General features: G+C 38.2%; 1 protein-coding gene across 5 annotated transcripts in view; it reads right to left on the bottom strand.

Annotated features, from left to right (window-relative positions):
• LOC138692184 (oocyte zinc finger protein XlCOF7.1-like) overlaps window positions 1–20,342 on the bottom strand; it is a 241,847-nt gene extending 221,505 nt beyond the window's left edge. For all 5 annotated transcript variants that reach the window (XM_069815251.1, XM_069815244.1, XM_069815243.1 and 2 more), the window contains exons 1-2: window positions 20,148–20,342; window positions 18,787–18,924 (exon numbers count right to left, since the gene is read on the bottom strand). The gene's annotated coding sequence lies outside the window, so the exon portion shown is untranslated. The remainder of the gene's footprint in view (window positions 1–18,786; window positions 18,925–20,147) is intronic.
• Between the last annotated feature and the right edge of the window lie 1,646 nt (window positions 20,343–21,988).

Genomic DNA, 21,988 nt, shown 5'->3' with positions numbered 1-21,988 from the left:
TTTCCATAGTAACATCGGAACAATGCATTTAGGTTACAATGATAAGCGGTGTTAATGCGGAGCTTCTCCAACCGCCCCACAGTGGTCTAGAATGCAAATTTAGCGGGACATGTTAACAACTTTTCAGCTACCTAACAGATTATTATGAAATTTTACACAGTAGTTACTGTTAGCATATATGTTTTGCATGCAAGCTCTCGTTACGAAGGTATAAGAAAAATACCCATTATAGTGGGGCGCATTTAGACAAAATTAGAAACTTTTCTCCTATCTGACAGATTTTTATGAAATTTTACAAAGCAGTTACAAGTAGCATACATGTTTTGTACACAAGCTCTGATTACGTTCGTATAAGGGGAACTGCCCCTTATAGAGGGCGCAATAAGACAAAATTAGTTACTTTTCTCCTATTTAACAGATTTTTATGAAATTTAACAAAGTAGTTACAGGTAGCATGTATGTTTTGTATACAACCTCTCGTTACGTTGGTAAAAGGGGAACTACCCCTAATAGGGGGGGGGGAAATTAAACACAATTAGTAACTTCAATCCTATTTGATAGATTTGAAAGAGATTTTACAAAACAGTTACAAGGAACATATATGTTTTGTATACAAGCTCCGATTACGTCGGCATAAGGGGAACTACCCCCCTATAGGGGGCGAAATTAGAAAAAATTAGTAACTTTTCTCATATTTAACAGATTTTTATGAAAATTTACACCGCAGTTACAGGTACCATATATGTATTGTATACTAGCTCTCGTTACGTTGATATAAGGGGAAGTACCCCTTATAGTGGGGGCGCAATTAGACAAAATTAGTAACTTTTCTCCTATTTAACAGATTTTTATGAAATTTTACACCGCAGTTACAGGTAGCATGTATGTTTTGTATACAACCTCTCGTTACGTTGGTATAAGGGGAACTACCCCTTATAGGGGGGCGCAATTAAATACAATTAGTAACTTCTCTCCTATTTGGTAGATTTGTATGAGATTTTACAAAACAGTTACAAGGAACATATAAGTTTTGTATACAAGCTCTGATTACGATTCGTATAAGGACAACTACCCCTTTTAGGTGGCACAATTAGACAAAATTAGTAACTTTTCTCCTATTTAACAGATTTTTATGAAATTATACAAAGTAGTTACAGGTGGCATGTATGTTTTGTATACAAACTCTCGTTACGTTGGTATAAGGGGAACTACCCCTTATAGGGGTGCGCAATTAAATACAATTAGTAACTTCTCTCCTATTTGATAGATTTGTATGAGATTTTTACAAAACAGTTACAAGGAACATATATGTTTTGTATACAAGCTCTGATTACGTTCGTATAAGGGGAACTACCCCTTTTAGGGGGCAAAAATAAACAAAATTAGTAACTTTTCTCCTATTTAACAGATTTTTATGAAATTTTACAAAGTAGTTACAGGTAGCATGTATGTTTTGTATACAACCTCTCGTTACGTTGGTATAAGGGGAACTACCCCTTATAGGAGGGCGCAATTAAACACAATTAGTAACTTCTCTCCTATTTGATAGATTTGTATGAGATTTTACAAAACAGTTACAAGGAACATATATGTTTTCTATACAAGCTCAGATTACGTTCGTATAAGGACAACTACCCCTATTAGGTGGCACAATTAGACAAAATTAGTACCTTTTCTCCTATTTAACAGATTATTATGAAATTTTACAAAATAGTTAGAGGTAGCATGTATGTTTTGTATACAACCTCTCGTTACGTTGGTATAATATGGGGGCGCAATTATACACAATTAGTAACTTCTCTCCTATTCGATAGATTTGTATGAGATTTTACAAAACAATTACAAGGAACATATATGTTTTGTATACAAGCTCTGATTACGTTCGTATAAGGGGAACTACCCCTTATAGGGGGCGCAATTAGACAAAATTAGTAACTTTTCTCCTATTTAACAGATTTTTATGAAATTTTACAAAGTAGTTACAGGTAGCAAGTTGTTTTGTATACAACCTCTCGTTACGTTCGTTTAAGGGGAACTACCCCTTATAGGAGGGCGCAATTAAACACAATTAGTAACTCCTCTTCTATTTGATAGATTTATATGAGATTTTACAAAACAGTTACAAGGAACATATATGTTTTGTATAAAAGCTCTGATTACATTCGTATAAGGGGAACTACCCCTTTTAGGGGGCACAATTAGACAAAATTAGTAACTTTTCTCCTATTTAACAGATTTTTATGAAATTTTACAAAGTAGTTACAGGTAGCATGTATGTTTTGTGTACAACCTCTCGTTAAGTTGGTATAAGGGGAACTACCCCTTATAGGGGGGCGCAATTAAACACAATTAGTAACTTCTCTCCTATTTGATAGATTTGTATGAGATTTTACAAAACAGCTACAAGGAACATATATGTTTTGTATACTAGCTCTGAGTACGTTCGTATAAGGAGAACTACCCCTTTTAGGGGGCACAATTATACAAAATTAGTAACTTTTCTCCTATTTAACAGATTTTTATGAAATTTTACAAAGTAGTTACAGGTAGCATGTATGTTTTGTATACAAGCTCGCATTACGTTGGTCCAAGTGTAACTACCCCTTATAGGGGGGCGCAATTAGACAAAATTAGTAACTTTTGTCCTATCTGACAGGTTTTTATGAAATTTTATACAGTAGTTACACTTAGTACATTTGGTTTGTGTACAAACTCTGTTTACGTTGGTATGAGCAGAAGTGCCCCTTACAGGGGGATGCATTTAGACAAAATCTTATGGGGGGGGGAAATATAACATTTTAGGTACTATTGCACCTTTTCAACACTCGGAAAGCTTATTTGGTACATAATTAACAAGCTGTCACCTTGAATTCCCTGAATAATACTGCGGAAGTACATTCGGTTCACAGATATTGAAATAACTGCAACCGAGAAAAATTGCACTACTGCACCTCGAAAGAATAGTGCTCATAAATTAGTTCTTCCGCAAATCTGCGCACCTTAAGACTAGATTTAAAATAGAGGTAGACAGTGGAGGAAGTGAAAAAAATATATATTTTTGGACGAACCAAAGGGTTTTTTTTTTCCTCCACCTTAGCAAAGTCTGCACTCAATGGTTATATTTATATTTTGTCCCGTGTCCATTCATGCTAATTTGACATGCTATAATAACATTAAATGTAACACAAACAAACAGTGTTACATACCTAAAGAACTACTTGACATGTTGGTACCAAATATGAATGAAATCTACCACTTACAACAGAGATACAGCACAAGGAAAACGGCAGACTTGCGGCGCTTGCTGAGTAAGAATGCTGGGTGGCGAAATGTGGCATGTTACCGGCTTCTTATCTCGCTATGCAGCCACCTCCGCTGATTAAGATTATCAATTCAGTGTTACTCAGTTACATAGGAAAAATAATTTAAGGGTTTAATTTCATTGTTTTACATGTCATATTTCTCCATTTGTCCTCCTAAATATGGATTTTAGACTACTGTCTCGCTGCATCTGTACTAAGAATAATAACACACATCAAACAATAAACGCTTATATTTCAGAGCATTTACACGTATCCACAAATTTAACGCTTATTTGAATGAATCTGTGCAACACTGCCCCATAATTTGGTTTATGTGCTGCTACGTGTGACCCTGATTGGTGCAAGAAAATATGTTTCGAGTTGTTTCTGACCTCTGTTGGTTAGTATTAAAAAGATGGTTTTCTTCCCGCTGCTTTGTGGCACAGATGTTCTAACTCACTCATTTATATTGCTTCAAGGCAGGATGCCCTCAAAATTCACTCCTTAATTCACTTTCAGTTGTCAGCTCCTATATTCAAAGCCATGTTGAAATATGCGTGGTATGCATAAATATTAATAAACGAACGAGAAGTGTTTGTGAATGTGAAGGATATCTGTTTCGTGTGACTGGACAACCTTCTTTCATTTGCTGTGCATGGTCAGGAAATATGTTTTGTGTTTTTATGACATTTATAATAACAAATCATGTACAAAATGAAGTGGAATAGAAACAGAACAGACACCAGTGACCTGCCTACGTGAGCAATATTTCCTTGTTTATCCTTTACAACACAATGTTAGTTAATTAGTAATTTGTTTAAAACATGATGAAGAGTTCAAAACATTGAGAAATATGATATATATGTAAATAGATAACTGTGATCACACTATTAATCGTTATTAAAAGAAGAAAAATATAGGTCCAGGTAAGATTCGAAATTAGGTTACCCGGATAACCACTCATCACCCAACCACATGAGGTACGCTTTCACAGAGTCTAACGCTTCCCTATTAGGCACCTAACAGAAGTACGTCACAAACAATAGCCAATATTTCCAAAACGAGGGGTCATTGGCCACCCTTACCATTTATGACTTTGAACAGTACTTCTTGTAATTTCACCTCACACAATCTTATTTCATTCGGTGATATACAGAGCGTGTCCTCTCTTTGTAAGCTAAGCTGTGTGCACACATTACGCTGTTCATAGCTGTCGCTGTAGTGAGTTACGGATCTTATGAAACTAATTTGTAAATTAGTGAAATAGGGACCCAATGCCTGCCGTACATTTTATTGTCGACATACCGCATTTGAATTTCTTGTTTTCTGTATGGTGGTGTCCACACCTGTGTAGTAACGGTGAGCGCGTCTGGCTGCGAAACAAGGTGGCCCAGGTTCGAATCCCTGTTGGCGCAAGTTACCTGCTTGAGGCTTTTTCCGGGGTTTTCCCTCAACCAAATACGAGCAAATGCTGGGTAGCTTTCGGTGCTGGACCCCGTACTCATTTCACCGGCATTATCACCTTCATATCATTCAGATGCTAAATAACCTAGATGTTGATACAGCGTCGTAAAATAACCCAATAAAACAAAAAAAAAAAGGATGGTGGTATGCATCGTTCCTTAAACCTATTCGGGAACATTATCACTTCCCATCGACATCGCTTTCTCACCTGTACGTAATAGTAATATACGTTACAAGAACGGTAATTCATGGTCGAGGAAAAGAATGAAAAAGCGAAACGTAGTTGAGCTTTTTTAATTTCAGAGAACATGAAAACAAACATACCGTTCGTGTATCATACATTAATTTGTGCGAAGATCGTTTATTACATACCTGAAAGACGAATTTCTAATTAGTTGCAATGAAATCTCTATGATGGTTTCTGTTTAATGACGGCAACTTCGGAACACCAAAATATCTATCTTCAACACTGTTGCTATAATATGTTTTCTGTATTTACTATACTCCAGCAGGCCGTGATATACGTCTGTCTTTTTTTTCCCCCAGTGTATTTTTTTAGTAGGTTATTTTACGACGCTTTATCAACAGCTTAGGTTATTTAGCGTCTGAATGAGATGAAGGTGATAATGCCGGTGAAATGAGTCCGGGGTCCAACACCGAAAGTTACCCAGCATTAGCTCATATTGGGTTGAGGGAAAACCCCGGAAAAAACCTCAACCAGGTAACTTGCCCCGACCGGGAATCGAACCCGGGCCACCTGGTTTCGCGGCTAGATGTGCTAACCGTTACTCCACAGGTGTGGACCCCCCCAGTGTATAAATGCGAACTTAAAACAAACCGTAAGGTTATGTAACGATTTATTTTTCATTTTAATATTTTAACAATATTATTTATATAACATATTGCAGTAATAACATCGGCATCTGGAATCTTGATTTTTTCACGCCTTCCTTAATGTTATGTGTATCAGGAATGCAATAAGTTTCGTGGAATAGTAGATTTTACTTAATTTTTGCAAATATTTAAAAACAATAATTAACATTGCAATTTAGGTGAAATTGCAGTGGTAAGTTTCCAATTTATAATTATTACTAAGTTAAACGTCTCTAAAAATAATATGTTAAAAGCCTAAAGCAGTAAAATGAATGTCGCGCTTAAGCGGTAAGAAGAGGGAAATTGTTATGTGTGTTACGTTGGGAATACTGAATGTGGAATTTCACACTTACCGCGTATTGGTTCTGTGCGGAAAACAAGCAAATATGCACGATCTCGCACAAACATAAATGCCTTTTAAGATTAGACAGAGTTCCGGAACTCTTACCACAGAGATTGCACTTGTATGGCTTCTCGCCTGTATGTACGTGCAAATGTATTTTTAGCGACGCTGAGACAACGAAGGATTTTCCACAAACATGGCATACGAACGGCTTCTCCCCCGTGTGTGAGAGAACATGGCGTTTAGACTTTCCAAATAAGAATAACGTTTACCACAAACATAACAACTGAACGTTTTATCGACGGCGTGTGTGCGTGCAACATGCCTTTTGAGAAGAACGGAATTCGAATAGTATTTTCCACACACACTACAACTGCATCGCTTTTCAACGGCTTCCGTGCATTTATGTCATCTCAGGCTTTGCGAAAAAGAGAAGCTTTTTAAACAAATACTGCAATTGAATGGCTTCTCGCCTGTATGTCTTCTTGTATGCTCTTTGAGATATCCCGATTCGTAAAATTTTTTTCCACACACAACGCAACCGAATGGCCTCTGGCCCGTGTGCACGTTCGTATGTCTTCTCAGATTCTCCACTAGCGACAAGTGTTTTCAACAGACATCGCAAATGAAAGGCGCTTCGCCCGTGTGAACACTTGCGTGCATTTTGAGCTGCATTGGTCCTGAGAAACACTTTCCACAAACATCGCATCTGTGCAGCTCCTTGTCAGCAGGCTGCTGCTCATCTTGCGCGATATTGTCGCAGCAACCCGGCACTAGATTCTCTCCACTAACTGCAATGCTGTGCAGAAGACGAGGTTTTAATATAAGCGATCTATTCTATAACGATAATAAATCTGTAACCGAAAATTTTCTGGTAATTTACGCTTTACCAAAAATAATTGCCCCTAACATGTGTAATTAACCATCCTGAAACCGAAAATCGCTTTTTTGATATTCTTGTTTCTATGTATGTCTGTCTGTCTGTCTGTCTGGATGTTTGTTACCTTTTCACGTGATAATGGCTGAACGGATTTCGATGAAAATTCAAATATAAATTAAGTTAAAAATGCAGAAACATACCTTCAACATAATACGTAACAAAACACATCATTGCCCATTAAATATGTGCCAATCAGCCTAAACTCAGTAAACCTTAAATCCTGTACATACGAAGTGAAAAGAAACATGTTTATAACTAATTTATTACAAAATAAATAATATTAATAAATAAACCTTGAATACCAACAAGGTGAGTATATGCACGTACAATTATACGGTAGAAGACATTCCGAATCATCAACGAAACTGAATCATTTACGGGATCGCGAAACAGATGTTTACAATGAACATGAAAATCAACGGCATATCTTTATTGATATAGCAGGCGAGACCAACAATTTGGCCAAAGGAGTTCGAGGTCCTACGCTGAATTCTGCTTCAAATGGCTGAGGGAAGACCCCGGAAAAAGCCCAACCACGATTTGAACCAGGATCCGTTCATTACGCTGTCCGTCACCCCACGGTGTAGAGTGCAATGCAGTGAACTGAGTACTCTAACTTCCTGCAAATTGCAACCGTTTTGTTCCTCTTTACATTTGCACAGTCAGCTACGTAGACTACTTCTAGATATTTAATCATTTTTCTTAATCACTAATATATACTGCATTAGTACGTTTTGTGAAGATTGTGATATTTCTCTCATTCTTCTTGCACTTGTGCTTTTTTATAAGTATCTGTAATTTTATTTCAATTTTTTATTTGTCTCTTCTTTCTGCATTTGTTTCTTGTATATGTCTATTTGCATTCTTGAGATGTAGTGGTAGAGAAGGCCTGATGGCAACTCTGCCAGATTAAATAAATCAAAAAGTAAATGAAGGAGGGAATAAATGAATTAATAAATAGATAAATTAGTGAATAAATGAATAAATAAATAGGTAAATAATTAAAACAAATCAATAAGTTATTAAACAATTAATAAACATATCAATAAGTAAATAAATAAACAAAATAACGCGCTAGAACATGAAATGCTTACACAAGACAGAAGTCCTGTTACATGTATCACTGCATGAAGTAAAGAACGAGCAGCAACACATCTTGGTATACTATTTATGTATTAGTAAGCAAGCTGAATTCTAATAAATATTATTCAATTTCTATTTGTCAGTATTTAATACACGTCAAGATATAAAATAATAGGCCTAATCTTCTTTTCTAATATAAATGTAGGGAATAATAATATCTTAAAGATAGAAGATGTGAAAACGTTCGCATCTTGTATTGTATCGGTATTTCAACGTACTCGTGCCCTTGCGTATTGTCGTGCCGACGTCATCAACAATGGCCGACAGACACGACAAGACGGATCGTTTCCATGGAAACACTGTGGTTTGCTTTTCTCGGAAGAATAGTTCGGTATGTCTGGAATGCGAACTGCGTTTCATTTGCTGAAGAAGGGAGGCTATCCCTTCACGGGGGCAGCTGCATTTGCTGGGGGCTCTCGTATGGGAGCCTTCCAGACGGCGGGAAGACCTGCGTATGCGGTTGGACCGCGGAAGGAAGGACCAGCGGTAGCGGAAGGCGGGCCCCGATTTTCGTTCGGTAAGCCCGATTTGGTGGTCAAAATTGTGGGGATGGTTGGGGCGATAGGGCTGGGGGGCTACTACCTCTGGAGTAGTGGCAGTCCAGGGGACACGAGGGGTGCCTCCACGCCCCCTGAGCCTGTCCCTCCGCCTTCATCGCCTCAGCCTTCCCCAACACACCCCCGGTACTGTACAAAATTCAAATACTTTTATGCTCCCCCCTGCACTGAAATACACCCACAACAAGTGAGACGACGATCACGCCGCTCACGCCGCACACACCCACCGCCATCTTCTCCGCCTAATCCAGTACCGCCACTACCCCCGCCACCCCCCCATGGTATTCTCAGGGATCCTGAGAAAGACCTGGGTGCCGACCGTCCGCGCCCGAGGGTCACGTTTGACCTTCCTCCTGAGGACCCTCAGGAGGAAGCGATGGCGGGACCTTCTACAGCGGGCGGCCTAGGCACTGACACTACCCCCCCACACAATACAGACGACAGTCCTCCCCAGTCCAGTCGGCAGGATGAGTCCAGTACGGACAGTGAGGACTCTGACTCAGGCAGGATGTCGAAGGAACAGAGACCCTTTGAACCCTTTCGACTTTGGAAACCTATCCCGGCTGAGGAAGCTTTGGAAAGATTTTTGGACTCGGTTAGAAAACAATCTGGACGGAAGTAGGGGAACACTTCCGCGGCTGCGGTCCTGGATCCAAATTCTGGTCGACCTGGTTGGCGAGTTGGTATAGCGCTGGCCTTCTCTGCCCAAGGTTGCGGGTTCGATCCCGGGCCAGGTCGATGGCATTTAAGTGTGCTTAAATGCGACAGCCTCATGTCAGTAGATTTACTGGCATGTAAAAGAACTCCTGCGGGACAAAATTCCGGCACACCGGCGACGCTGATATAACCTCTGCAGTTGCGAGCGTCGTTAAATAAAAAACATAACATTTTATACAGTCGACCTGGTTGGCGAGTTGGTATAGCGCTGGCCTTCTCTGCCCAAGGTTGCGGATTCAATCCCGGGCCAGGTCGATGGCATTTAAGTGTGCTTAAATGCGACAGGCTCATGTCAGTACATTTACTGGCATGTAAAAGAACTCCTGCGGGACAAAATTCCGGCACACCGGCGACGCTGATATCCCCTCCTTTTGCGAGCGTCGTTAAATAAAAAACATAACATTTAGGCCTATATATAGTCGACCTGGTTGGCGAGTTGGTATAGCGCTGGCCTTCTACGCCCAAGGTTGCGGGTTCGATCCCCGGCCAGGTCGATGGCATTTAAGTGTGCTTAAATGCGACAGGCTCATGACAGTACATTTACTGGCATGTAAAAGAACTCCTGCGGGACAAAATTCCGGCACACCGGCGACGCTGATATAACCCCTGCTTTTGCGAGCGTCGTTAAATAAAACCAAATTAAAAAAAAAAATAAATAAATAAATAAAAAATAAAAAATTAAAAAATTAAAAAAATTGCAAACCACAAAAATTGAATGCACTGCCCAATGGTAGGGAGGTTGGGATGGGCAGGGCGGAACTCGACATGCAGCCACCTCCACGTGGTGAGTTCTGGGTTGTTTCAGTTCATACGGAATGAAACAAGCGAAGAGCTGCATCTCAACTGTGAAAGGTGGTACAAAAATTCATACAGGGTGGAAGATGTTCGATAACAGTAAGTTCACGCACTAAGTGCTTAAGATTAAAAGAACAGAAGCTTCCTTCTCCATTTCTTTATTTTTATTTAGTAAGTTTCTAGGAAAGGTCGCTATATCGCAGTGAATTCAGTAGCAGTTGCCAACAGATGGCAACACTCTTCCCTGCAGCACAGATGGCAGTCACGAGGAGATCGCCCTCACACCCTGTACCCGCCGTGCTCTGGCTTAAGATGAATGTAACAAAAACATTATCGTCGTTGTTCCTACAATATCTCCTATGTGCAAAATATAATTTTTTCAGTAGGAAGAATAAACACATTTATTAGTGGAATTTTGTTCATTTATTTATTCTACACATTTAAATAACATCTCTGTGCAGTCAGACTACATAATTGATAACAATAATCTACGCTTAATAAGCCAGCGTGTCACAACTACAAAAATATTTGCTTAATATTCACATAGGAGATTACATGTTCCTCTACTTTACATGGGAGGAATTGCATTGCATAGGCTACAATATAACAAGCGGTAGTAACGCGTATACAGTTACAATGAGACTCACAAATTGAGTTTAATTAAACAATTTAAATTGTTCAAAGTGTAATATTTTTTTATGTGTATTAAGAGTCATAAAGCGAATAGCACTCGACCGACTGCGCCATGCAGACCGACTACTTCACTTTGCTTATCCCCTCTTCTACTTTGTGTGTCCTCATTTTCACAGCTCTCCGTATATAAATATTAGATATATTTATATTTAGTTGGTACTATTCTAATACACGCTTCTATTGTGACGAGAAACGACCAGTAGATTTTATCCAGTGTCCTCTCTTTCTATGCAAGCTTGTTCTGCTTTAAAACTCCAAGTTGAGAAATTAAAATCTGTAGATTGAAGTGATCCCCATTCGAGGTAGGATGCAAAAAGACTGGAAAATACTCCCTAATGTCGGCTTTAGGCATAGTAAAGGTCATGTAGCACGTATGGGCGAATCCAGAAATACATATAGAGTGTTAGTTGGGTGACCGGAGGGAAAAATAAAATTGGGGAGACCGAGACGTAGATGGGAGGATAATATTAAAATGGATTTGAGGGAGGTGGGATATGATGATAGAGACTGGATTAATTTTGCTCAGGACAGCGACCAATGGCGGGCTTATGTGAGGGCGGCAATGAACCTCCGGGTTCCTTAAAAGCCAGTAAGTAAGTAAGTAAGTAAGTGCAAAAAGTTATTGCTGTATCATCAGCATATTATCATTGTTCATAATTATAATGTCCCGTAACAAATATTTATTTTCATCAACGATGCCTTCGAGTAACATAATCAAGATCAGAACCGCCTCAATGTAATGCTTTACTGAAGGCAAGGCTGGATATTGGTCCCAGCGTGACGTCATCTGTGCAAGTGAGAGGGGACGATAGCTGCGTACCGCCTCGCCGGTATTCTTCCACCATGGGACATACATAAATGGGCAGGTCCTTCAATGCAAACCCAACATTCTCCAATCTGTCCTATTTTCTGTCTTCCTCTTAGTCTCCGCACATAATCCACATATCTTAATGTCGTCTATTATTTGATTTCTTCTGCCCCGAACTCTTCTCCCGTTCACCATTCCTTCCAGTGCATCCCTCAGTAGGCAGTTTCCTCTCAACCAGTGACCCAACCAATTCTTTTTTCTCTTTCTAATCAGTTTCACTATCATTCTTTCTTCATCCACTTTTTCCAACACAGCTGCATTTCTTATTCTGTCTGTTCACCACACGTTTCATTTTTCTCCACATCCACATTTCAAATGCTTCTATTCGTTTCTCTTCATTTCATCGTAATGTCCACGTTTTTTCCTCACACATTGCCACACTCCACACAAAACACTTCACTAGTCTATTCCTTAGTTCTTTTTCCAGAGGTCCCCAGAAGTTGCTCCCTTTTCTGTTAAAAGCTTCCTTTGCTCATCTTTGCGATTTTTCTTCCCATTGCTTTCCGCACACCACTGTCTCTTTCGAATCTTAACAGATCACAGGGGCCCAAGCGTGGCGGTGAGAGAGTGGATTTGACTAATTGGGCCCTCCGGACTTCACCGAAATTCACCGCAGGGGTTAAATATTAGTTCTATCAGGAATTTTGACCTGATCAGAACCGGGAAATCATAAATAGCCTTTGCCCCCCGCATCCTGGACGAACTTGTACAAATCGTCGGGAAATCTTGGAGGGGGTTGGGCCACTTTTTCCACAAATGTTTGTTTACTTGTGCCCTCGTAGTTCAGTCGGAAAGACGTCGGAATTTAGATGTAAACGTCTGAGTTTCAATTCCTCGTCACTGCTTTTCATGTTATTGTGTTTGAAGATAGTATAATATAATAATATAAAAAGAAAAAAAACTAACACCAGTATTATGCAACTGTATTGTTCCAAACTTAATATTAAATGTATGTTATTTATGTCGCTTAAGAACGATAAGAGAATATGAATGATAACTTCAATATTATTTATACAGGATCACTAAAGAACGATAACAATATAAATGGTAAATATCGGTTTGTTTAATTTATATAAGATATTATATAACATACAATTAATTATATAAGGCGGTCTTGGAACTGTGTGGAGGACGGTTGAATTTCATTGGTAGAAGGGGTGGGAGTGAAGTATATTCGAAAACTCAGGTGCTATAAAAATTGAAGTAAAAATAAAATGATATCCCTGTAGTAAACCATTCGATATGTACATTTAAGGTTCAATTGAAGTAACAATTTTATTTCATGGGTTTGAGCTACAAAATTAATTAGGTTTCCATCACAGACATTTCATTTAGGAACATTTATATATTTGGTTAATACTAAAAACATTAAATTCGGAATGGATCAAGTTTGTTGAAACGAAATGAGTGAATCACAAAACTTATCAGGAACACGCGTAACTTATTCCTGAGTTCGTTGTGCGCAAGAAAGTGGCTTGTATTCAGAGTGTTAAGAATCTATTTCTCTTTAGAGAGCAGATCACTGTGAATCAAACCGTAACCCGTCTCCATCTACGCATGCTTATGAAATTTATGTCCATCCAACATCTACATAAGCGATTCACATATTTCCGGGTAGGTGAATCTAATCAGGACGCGAAGTCTAAAAACAAATTTGCTGTTGAAGTTGTTGTTCGCACTAAGAAGAAACTATCAGGTAGAAAAATAATACAATGTGAAGTAATGACAAAGATTATTTTCTCACTCTTCTATACATAGCAATATAGCTGTAAGAGAAATAGACCTACAACTAGCATCGGTCTGTTTTGATCAGAGCGTGTTGGTAATTTGCTGGATTGTGTACGCAAGCGGTGGGTTATATACGTCTATTTGATATTGCTTTTATTTATGTTTACTTAATTATCGGTCTTCTGACTTTATTAATACTTAAATTGCAACAGCGAAATAAATATACTCCTATGAAGAACACATCAATGGAACGAATATTGGAAACGTGTAGTTGATCTATTTCATTTCGAAAATTGTTTCCATAGTAACATCACAACAATGCGTTTAGGTTACAATGATAAGCAGTGTTAATGCGGAGCTTCTCCAACCGCCTCCAGTATCTCGCTGCATCTGTACTAAGAATAATAACACACATCAAACAATAAACGCTTATATTTCAGAGCATTTACACGTATCCACAAATTTATCGCTTATTTGAATGACTCGGTGCAACACTCCCCAACGCACCTTTGTGCGTCAATTGATTTATGTGCTGCTGCTTGTGACCCTGACTGGTGCAAGAAATTATGTTTCGAGTTGTTTCCGACCTCTGTTGGTTAGTATTAAAAGATGCTTTTCCTGCCGCTGCTTTGTGGCACAGATGTTCTAACTCACTCATTTATAGTGCGTAACACAACTTCGGTATTCAGCGTAATGGTTGTACCAAGAACTGACGTTCTTCTGCTTAAGTAGTAAAGTCTCTTGTAACCTAAGCTGTGTGCACACATTACGCAGTTCATAGCTCTCGCTGTAATGAGTTACGGATCTTATGGACCTAATTTGTAAATTAGTGAAGTAGGGACCCAATGTCTGCCATACATTTTATCGTCGACATACCGCATTTGAATTTCTTGCTTTCTGTATGGTGGTGTCCACACCTGTGGAGTAACGGTGTGCGCGTCTGGCTGCGAAACAAGGTGGCCCGGGTTCGAATCCCTGTTGGGGCAAGATACCTGGCTGAGGCTTTTTCCAGGGTTTTCCCTCAACCCAATACGAGCAAATGCAGGGTAACTTTCGGTGCTGGACCCCGGACTCATTTCACCGGCATTATCACCTTCATATCATTCCGACGCTAAATAACTTAGATGTTGATACAGCGTCGTAAAATAACCCAATAAAACAAAAAAAAATGTATGGTGGTATGCATCGTACCTTAAACCTATTCGGGAACATTATCACTGCCCATCGACATCGCCTTCACACCTGTACGTAAACATACATGCCTTCAGAGATTAGACAGAGTTCCGGAACTCTTACCACAGAGATCGCTCTTTTATGGCTTCTCGCCTGTGTGTACGCGCAAATGTAATTTTAGTGATGCACAAACATCGCATACGAACGGCTTCTCCCCCGTGTGTCAGCGAACATGGCGTATTTGACTTTACAAATTAGAATAAAGTTTACCACAAACATAACAACTGAACGTTTTATCGACGGCGTGTGTGCGTGAAACATGCCTTTTGAGAAGGACGGAATTCGAATAGTATTCTCCACACACATTACAACTGCATTGCTTTTCAACGGCTTCCGTGCATTTATGCCCTCTCAGACTTCGCGAAAAAGAGAAGCTACAGATCGAGCTTGTTTTCAAGTGATACAAACAATATCACAAAGATTGGCGTTGATATGGATGAAAAGAATCTTAAATTATGACAGAAATCTAATATATATATATATATATATATATATAATATACAATATATATGTACCAATAATAAAAAATGGCCACATGCACTGTGTGAGCTTTGGGATCACATTCTTCAACAGGAAAATAGGTTTCATAATTTCCGATTTCTCGTCTTGTATATTAAAATTACTATTCTTAACTATAAAACTCGTTTCAATACCTTACCCCAAGAAACCCATCTTCCGTGTGATAAAGAGTATTTTCATATAACGAATCCACACTTTCACAAATTTTGCTGAAAATACGAGTTTGCAACACCCTTCCTTTGATGGAATTTGCCACTTTGTATTCAACTATTTACTTACTTACAAATGACTTTTAAGGAACCCGGAGGTTCATTGTCGCCGTCACATAAGCCCGCCAGCGGTCCCTATCCTGTGCAAGATTAATCCAGTCTCTATCATCATACCCCACCTCCCTCAGAACCATTTTGATACTATCCTCCCACCTACGTCTCGGCCTCCCTAAAGGTCTTTTTCCCTCCGGTCTCCCAACTAACACTCTATATGCATTTCTGGATTCGCCCATACCTGCTACATGCCCTGCCCATCTCAAACGTCTGGATTTAATGTTCCTAATTATGTCAGGTGAAGAATACAATGCGTGCAGTTCTGTGTTGTGTAACTTTCTCCATTCTCGTGTAACTTCATCCCGCTTAGACCCTAATATTTTCCTAAGCACCTTATTCTCAAACACCCTTAATCTCTGTTCCTCTCTCAAAGTGAGAGTCCAAGTTTCACAACCATACAGAACAACCGGTAATATAACTGTTTTATAAATTATAACTTTCAGATTTTTGGACAGCAGACTGGATGATAAGAGCTTCTCAACCAAATAACAATACGCATTTCCCATGTTTATTCTGCGTTTAATTTCCTCCCAAGTGTAATTTATATTTGTTACTATTGCTCCAAGATATTTGAATTTTTCCACCTCTTCGAAGGATAAATCTCCAATTTTTATATTTCCATTTCATACAGTATTCTGGTCACGAGACATAATCATATACTTTGTCTTTTCGGGAATTACTTCCAAACCGATCGCTTCACTTGCTTCAAGTAGAATTTCCGTGTTTCCCCTAATCGTTTGTGTATTTTCTCCTAACATATTCACGTCATCTGCATAGACAAGAAGCTGATGTAACCCGTTCAATTCCAAACCCTGCCTGTTATCCTGAACTTTCCTAATGGCATATTCTAGAGCGAAGTTAAAAAGTAAAGGTGATAGTGCATCTCCCTGCTTTAGCCCGCAGTGAATTGGAAAAGCATCAGATAGAAACTGACCTATTCGGACCCTGCTGTATGTTTCACTGAGACACATTTTAATTAATCGAACAAGTTTCTTGGGAATACCAAATTCAATAAGAATATCATATAATACTTCCCTCTTAACTGAGTCATATGCCTTTTTGAAATCTACGAATAACTGATGTACTGTACCCTTATCTCACATTTTTTCTCCATTATCTGTCAAATACAAAAAATCTGATCAATAGTCGATCTATTACGCCGAAAACCGCACTGATGATCCCCAAGAATTTCATCTACGTATGGAGTTAATCTTCTCAAAAGAATATTGGACAAAATTTTGTACGACGTCAACAAAAGTGATATTCCTCAACTATTACCACAGTTTAGTATATACAGTTGCGAAGCTCAATACTTACTAAATATGCAAACATAGATAGTTGAAATATGCATCCATAGATAGTTGCTAGCCACCAGGATCGCTACTATCGCCTCATCACAGAGACTTTCCCTAGCAGACGATAAAATGTATTGTACTTTTGATATCGTGCTCTTTTGAAAAAGTAACACCTTCCTTCCACTATTGAAATACGAAATACATAAGGTTTATATATTATTTTCATAAAGTATATATTATATTTTATAAACTCACCTTCCTGGATCTTTCGGAAGGATAACTTTGACCTCTTTTTCTTAGAATTTATAGTGCAACAAACGTCTCCTTGGCCCATATTATTACTCAAATTATTATGTTTTAGCCATTTGCAGTTATTACAACCGATAACGAACATTTCACAGTTTACACAACTTTTCACAAAAATGCGAAATACGGCACAGTCAATGCCTTTTCGCTCTAGGCCAGGCCGTAATGAATGTTCGGGTTTTCTATTTCAGTGTATGGAGCTCAGTGAATTATTATATTATAACTTTATTGCGTATCATTGCTAAGTTTTATTTAGTGTAATGTGTCCATAAGTTCCGTTTACTTCTTGTTGCATAATATGTTGCAGAAATAATTACAAAACTGTGTTATTTTAATGTGAAGAGAATTTTGCATGTTAACATAATCTTTTCGCATCAACATTTTAAGTTTAGAATGGAAGCTATTTTGAGGTTTAATAAAAAAGAATTTATATTGTGATTTTAATATAGCACATCTACCTTCCTTGATAAAGACACAAAATTTATCATACCACTCTTATGAAATTAGTGTACGTACGATTGTTACTTCGTCTCTTAGGTAGTAAATAAATACAATAATTCAATACTCAATTGTAGTATTAAAATACAGACAAATTGAATGTGCGGAGTATCATACATGACATTATGCTTAACAATAATGTATAATTGGGAATTTAGGAATATAAGATATAGTAAACATAACCTATAATATTTCCATATGAATGGCAGGGCATTGGAGACCTGTAAAATTAGACAGAAAGGGGCAACTGGGACAGTAAACATAACCTATAATTTCAACATATCTAAATATTCGTGCGGTGCAACTGAAAATTATTGAATCGTGCATAAATGAATGTACAATAATTTCGCAATATTTAATCGAATTAAAAGCAGGTAGGTCTATTATACATACGAACAACGTAATTTTTACACCAAAAATAATATTACACCTTAACTCGCAAGGAATTGTGTCAGAAGTATCTCCTAATTAATATTTTAAATTTTATTAATGCAATTACGCTATAGTTTAGAGTCATATATGTTACTTTTTATGCATTCCATTTAATTTATATAGTTGAAACGCCGCCCTTTGTGATGGGGTTAAGCGAGTCACATGGTCTGCGTTACGGCCTGTATTAGATCATGATGGCAGTGACACAGTCTATTGTTCCTAGTACACACAGCGCTCCAAGCGGCTAGCAACTCTCGCGAGAAATGCAAAAAATCACCCCAAACTTCGTGACTGTATATACTAGACTGTGCTATTACCGCAGCGCCATGGTGGTAATGGCGAGAAGTACTAGAAACGAAGCTTAACTAACATTTCGTGCAATTGTTACTCCATATATCATGCAACTGTCACTGTATGGCGCGGCGTTCGTTAGTGGAAGCAGGTGGGAAATACACTAGCTGCGCGGGCAAGAAAACCCTGCGGCGTAACACAACAGTGTCACTGTATTTTCAAGCACACTGTGGAATGTGTTTCTTGGCAACCATTAAGAGTGTGAGTGTAACAAGAAATTTCGATATCATATTTAAGCGTAAAACGAGATAACAGTTCAACGTTAAAGTGATGAGATTTTGTTGTCTCTGTCATAGAGGGAAAGGCATTGCATGTACTGTTGTAAAAAGGCAATATCCGTTACTATCAAAATAGAAGATAAACACTGGAAGAAGAACAAAAAGTGCATTCCTTGTGGTCCACTCACCTCTGGTTCTCGTTTGACCACTGGGAACGAAATTGGCACTGGATCTTCCTCAACTTTTACCTCAGATAAGAGATCAGGGATCTGGTTCACATATTCCTCCTTTATACCAGTCACATGATGATCTAAGAAATTCCGTTCCTGCAGTACAAACAGACATCTTAAATGAGCAATTTATTAGTGTGTTAGAAGACGACTTCTAACTTTACAAGCTTTCTCCTATCTTCCACTTAAATACATTGTGAAGAGTAATTCTGTTCCGCTAAGTGGAAGCGAGCCTTACAAGAAATTTCAAACTTGAAACATGAAACCAAGTAACAAGTCAACAATAGAGTTGTGCAACATAACTTGTAACAGTAAACATTGATGATATTCAAGGTTGCCAGATTTTAGATATACCAAAGAGGGACATCTTTTTTCCATTATAGTCTTACTCTGGACTTTAAAAAAGGGAATAAAAATTATCCCTCTACGTATATGTAGTTAGTGACTAATATGTATCTCAAAATTGCAATTTTAATAAAAATCAAATTGAAGGAACAGGTTTCCTAGTACAAAGCAATATTTATCTAGCTGTAAGTTACATCACGTTTCTCTGGCGTCTTTCTCAAGGGCTTGTGGCAATAATATGTTTAACTTATGCAAAATTATTAGGCCTAACTTAATGATAATAGTAGTTCTGTCACATAGTTTTTTATTAACAGTAAAGCACAAGTTCCGAAAGATGGCTCACGTGTGACAAAATAATTAATTTGCAATGTTTATTAATTGATTACAATGACAAAATTTATTGATATCCAACTTCATATTTTACAAACTTCTGCTCAGAACCCATCATTTAACATAGAGTATACATTTACAGAGTTTGTATTTATTACTGGACTTCAGCAATCAACAAGCTTTTATCCATTCTTTGTACCACACATTTCTGATGAACATCTCTCCTTTTTTTTTTAATTTTTAGAAATACATTCTATTCACCATTGAATTCGCTGTTGCAAACCTTACACTTGATTCGTTTTCTCTATTGTTAAACAAAATAATCTTAAATGTAATGTAATTGTTTTGGCCTAGAAGAAAATTGTTACTAGGTAACGATAAAATCATACAGGTGATGTTAATTTTCTGAAGGAGAGACTTTTTGCGGCTCGCCTCGAATCGAAGCAGGACTCGAAAGTTTTATATGAAAGTCGGAACATGTCCTGCCAAACCGGGACATCTGGCAACCCTGATGATATTTATTCTATCTCCATCATAAAGTGCAAGGCACTACAAGTACTGTTGTAAAGAGGTAATGTCCTTAGAATCAAAATATAAGATAAATGCTTGAAGAACAAGCAGAGCATTCATTGTGCTCCACTCACCTAGGCTTCACTTTTCAATACAGCGGACGATATGGACACGGAAAATTTCACCTCAGATGTGAGGGCATGTCCCTGGTCCATATATTCCTCGGAGTAATAAGACATCATTTCGTAGGATTATGTATGACAAAACTAACAAGCGTTAAATAGTTTCATGCACCACCTCCATTATGTTACACGTTAGGTCAGGTGAGGTCAGGGCTGCCTAAATCCTTAACAAAGTTTCTTCCAGAAGGCCGTGAAATGATTAGACATTATAGTAGGGAGCAAAGATATTGGCGGGTCGTACATAGCACATTTTTGCACGTACCACCCCCTCTCTTCTGACCTGTCCATGGGGATGACTGGCTGATAGTGATGGGCGAAGTTGTTCTTTTCCCGGAACAGTTCCGACTGTTCCGGTTCCGAAAAAATACTATGTTCCAAATAACAGTTCCGAAATAACAGTCACCAGTGGTGATGAGTCGGAGTCGTTGAGTCGTTCAAACGAACGGTACAGTATCCTCCCTTTTTACCATGCTGCTCACACTGGAGCACTCATAGGCATGACATAGTACACATTCTTATCTATAGATGGCACTGCAATGCACATTCGAATCGATTTTGGAAAATTGCTGTGCATGCGGACAGAACTCAAAAGCTTAATGTTAGTAATTAAACAGCTGTTGACTACAAGGACAGAATACAACACTTTGTTTTCGTACATAAAGTTATAAAGACATGGTAGCCAACTAAAAAAAATAACATAACATTTAAAACATATGGTATGTAATTTCTGTTCTCTCTATTACATAATAAAAAAAACAAATCATTAATTTTTATTTTTACTTTTCTTAATGCACAGTTATAATAATAATAATAATAATAATAATAATAATAATAATAATAATAATATATATTACAATTTCATAAATAAAAAAGATATATATTGGCAGTACTGAAACCTGGAAACCCCGCAGTGGGTTAGTAAAATGTTGGAATCGCATCTTTACCAAAGTGTAATTTAAACTTCGCATTAAACCTCGCTCTCCAAATCAGTACTTATATGGGTAGTTTCCAACAAATAATGCTACAACATTTTTGTCGTTCTTTGATAACAGAGAAGATTGCACAAAAACTTGTGCTTGTCAGACTTAACCTCAACAAACGACATACAGACATTGTAACTAAACCACTCATTACCATTTACGACTTTAACCTTTGTATAGAATCAGCTGATCAATGAATTAATAATAGTATGCGTACTTTATGACTTTGTAGAATGTTTATAAAACAGAATTGGTCAACTAATGGTGAAATAAACCATAAAGCGGGAATGAATATTACAGATTATTAAATACTTACTATAACATTACAGATGATTGGCCAGTCTTACAAATGTTGATATTAAAGTTCGCGCCACCGCAAGGATTTCAATTTCCATGCGCCCCCCTCCAACCACGTGAGAGTTTCAAGTACCAACTTCATCCAACGAAGTTCCAAGTATAACATAAAGAACAACGAGAACAGTGTAACTGCAGCTGTCGGTTCATCGGAACAAGCTCCGACGTTCCGACTGTTATCTCGGAGTCGGAACATACCTTGTGCAACGCGGTACTGCGAGCCCGCAACAGCTGGGCAAGTGAGCAACTCGGAGTCGGAACACTGTTATTTCGGAACAGGAGGTTCCGACCTACTGTTCATTTTTGCAACAGTTCCGAGACCGGAACAGTTCCAAAATAACTGTTGTGTTATTTTTTACCCATCTCTACTGGCTGACAGTGTATCGATGCGTTCGGGTGTAGTTGCTTGCAAGCCAATCGTTGTGTATTGAGAGAGTATATAGTCATCGTAGCTGTTGT

This window comes from Periplaneta americana, chromosome 16, assembly GCF_040183065.1.
Source record: "Periplaneta americana isolate PAMFEO1 chromosome 16, P.americana_PAMFEO1_priV1, whole genome shotgun sequence".
NCBI lineage: Eukaryota > Metazoa > Arthropoda > Insecta > Blattodea > Blattidae > Periplaneta > Periplaneta americana.
This window is presented reverse-complemented; position numbering and strand designations above follow the sequence as displayed.